Here is a 3,778-nt window from a genome sequence, read left to right as displayed (position 1 = left end):
TCATCAGGGAGACCAGTTGCACGTCACGAAAGTTTAAACCGATCTATGAAGAACTCCCTTAGTTCATGTTTTCATAATGTCACCTCATGATTATTGAGAAATCTTAGGTCTCCATTTCAGATAAATTCTTTCATTATATTGATGTCTTAGAGATCTACACTTAGGTATAACATGACCAGTTTTATAGCAATATATACAAATAGAGGGTGATCTCATTTTAGACTTAGCTATAGATTTACTACCATACCATATTCCTCCTTTATCAAAGATACATTTTTGCATGCTTAGAAGATTGTTCAATTTATTACTACTAACATTGAATTTATCAAATGATTTTTCTAAGTGAGCTATATCATCCTTTAATCTTAAGTTTTCATCCTCCTTAGATTCTAATTCATTTTTAAGACTTATATTTTCTTTTATAAGTGATTTAGCCATGTCAAACATAAGTTTATATGCATGTATTAATTCATCATAGGAAGGTAGCTCATCATCATTGTTGGAGACGATGTCATCATCCTTAGCCATGAGACAGATGTTGGCTTCCTCATCGTCATCGTCATCGTCATTGTCGTTCCATGTTGCTATGAGTGCCTTTTTTTTCTTTTTGTCAACTTTCTTTTTGAAAGGACATTCATTTGCATAGTGCCCTTGTCTTTGGCAATTATAGCATGTTACTTCCTTCTTCGGCTTCTTCTCTTTTTGGAATTTTTTTCCTCGTATGAATTTTTTGAATTTCCTTGCGAAGAGCTCTATATCATCATCATCATCTTCTTCAACTTGTCTTGATAAGGCTATTCCTTTTTCTTTGATCTTTTCATCCTTCTTTTTTTATCTCCTTTATTGTGGATAACTCAAGTTCATGGTTTTTAGGGTCGCATAAAGTTAATCAAAATCATAGGAGGCAGTGTCACCTTTGTTGGATTCAATGATCGCCATTCTCTTTGCATCCCACTCTTTGGGTAGTGCTCAAAGCTCTTCTCCATACTTGCTAGGTTGGATAGTTTTCACCTAGTTGGGCAAGCTCATTGATGATTTGAGTGAGCCTTCGGAACATGTATCAATATCTTTCTTGGCATCCATCTCGAAGGTCTCGTATTTTAGTTGTAGAAGATCAATTTTTGTCTCCATCACTTGATTTGTTCCCTCATGGAAAATCTCTAATTTGTCTCAAATCTCTTTTGCAGAGAAGCACATAGAGATCCGGTTGTACTCGTTCATATCTAGAAAAAATGCAAAATATTCATAGCTTTAGAATTTTGAGAAATTAATCGCATATCCTCTTTTGAAAAGTCATCCATTTCTTTCGGAACTTCGATACCATCCACTATTTTCATAGGGACGTAGGGACCTTTCATCGTAACTTTCCAAAGGTCATAGTCTACGGATTGGATATATAGAGAAATTATTTTTTTCAGTAACCGTAATTTATGCCGTTGAAAAGAAGATGACGATTGGTTGATTGCCCTTGAGCATAATCACTCGCTAGATTAGCCATAGAGTATTTTGAAAAATATTTTCAAAGTGTGGCTCTGATATGTTGGAAAAAACTGGCGGTCAGATCAATCACGATTGATACCCGGTGCAGCGGAAGTTTAAAAATTTTTATCATGGAACAATTCCATGGTGTGGGTATCAACCATTCAACGATTAAATTATTGTGTGTGTAAAATTCAAATAACAATTATTAAATTTTACCTTAAATCTCGCAACGAGATTAATGGACACCAACAGATTTTATCTGCTCTTGTTGTCTCTCCCTGGAACCGATGAACTCCTTCAATCAGGTCCACGAACAGAGGTTTAATCCCTCTGATAGATTGCACTAGAAAATCTATCAGAAGTTTTCTGCGAAGAGATTACACGAATCTGATTCGTTATTCCTGACCGCGATTCAAAATCACAGACCGGAATTTTCTCGGGCAGAGGGGGAGGGGTCGGCCGAAATTTCTTTTAGAGAGACTAGGGTTTTCGATTTTTGCTCTCAAAAATTATGACCTGTTGTGTGTAATTTCTGTACTGAAATAACTTATTTATAATGCAGGCCACTAACACCTTAGGGCCCATTAGTCATAAGCTGGGGCCCGACAAGCAAAGCCCGCTCGTTCAGAAATTAATATAAAATTCATCGTGACTCCGATTGATGAACTGATTTCACCAATGTGCACAGAAACCATTTCTGCACATTTTAAAGTCAAAATAAATTTTCCTGAATCCGAATTCAGTGGTTTCCAAAAATGTCCATCCCTATGTCATTTTAGGAAATCCTACTCCCTTACTCTTATTTAAGAAGTCCAACTCCTTAGTTCATTAAATTTAACTCTTTAAATTTAACTATCTCAACGGGGATTAAAACTCCATTACACTGTGTGACCCTCAATGGTTCAGGGATACAGCTAGCCGTGGGCTCACAACTCCTTGTGACTCGGAACAACACTTTCCGACTTGCCCAACGAATCATGGTAAAGCGCCTAGCAACATCGCCCCATGATTCCCTAGGTATCACTGATAGTGCCTACAAGAACCAGTAGATTTTGGTTAGCGTACAGTACGGTCCCTTCATCCATATATCCCGATCGAATCAACAACCATTGGTATATCGAGAGTCGCTCAAGATTCGATAACTATGCAATACATCTTGAAGATCAAATTAGTGACATCGCATGTGCTACTAAGAAACCATTTCTTAAATCACATCAATTACTCTGGCCAGAGATTTATCACACTAATATCTCCTCAGATCGCATAGGATATCCACACTCGCAAGTATGTGGTGAATCCTTGACAACAATGCATTGACTCCTATATGTGTCGTAACTGTACCCAATCTCGACACCTGATGACCCCCATAGAGTCGGTAAACGAGTCAAAGCACAGCACTAGCATATAGAGTCTCCATGATGTTTCAAGTCGTAAGGACTAATGGTGTACAACCAAAACCGCGGACTTAATCCACTCGATAAGTGATAACCACTTGGAAAGTCCGGATAGGGTAGTTCGATTATTCATCCTATGAATATCCATTTGCATGCTTCGAACATCTCCATGTTCCCTACCAATGAAACGTGGTACTCCGCATCGCAAATGCTAGTCTCAAACTCGAGCGATCCTTATCCTTATTATCGGACGGCTCAATCGACTAGGAACGGTTTTAGAACATACAGTGACTATAAGATGTATTTCATGATAGACATCTCCATGTTCTACCACATCTTACATACACTATAGTATATTCAAGGTCTTTATCAAAACAACAATAGTATATCACAATATAACAATATGAAGTAATATAAAGTCATTGCCATAAAAGTGTAAATAATATTAAACAAAAGATTGTTTATACAAAGAGTCATCAAAGCCCATAGCCACACAGTTGGCTCACTGGGCACCCACTCTTACATGATACCACTTGTTAGAAGCTAATGGGGGGGGGGGGGGGGGGGGGGGGGGGGGGGGGGGGGGGGCAACTTTAGAAAATTTAAAATGATTTTGCAAAAACGCAAGCGGAAGACTTAGGACAGTAAAATATAAATGCAATAAGTAAATAAATTAAATGACGGAAAGTAAATAAAGCGATAAATAAGAGAGAATATGCTTATGGAAGTTTGACGATAAATCATCTACGTCTCCCCTTCTTGGTTAAGATATATTAAACAAGGTATCACTAGTACTTCGTCTTGGCTTTGATGGCTCCAAGTATAGCTAATACAACAACAACACGATCACTGTTGCGTATTTTTGTGCCCGCAAGTGCTCGGTGTCAAGTTTTAATAAATAG

Source organism: Henckelia pumila, chromosome 2 (genome assembly GCF_033568475.1).
Source record: "Henckelia pumila isolate YLH828 chromosome 2, ASM3356847v2, whole genome shotgun sequence".
In the NCBI taxonomy this organism is placed as follows: Eukaryota; Viridiplantae; Streptophyta; class Magnoliopsida; order Lamiales; family Gesneriaceae; genus Henckelia; species Henckelia pumila.
The sequence above is the reverse complement of the archived record's forward strand: the minus strand, read 5'-3'. Positions refer to the sequence as shown.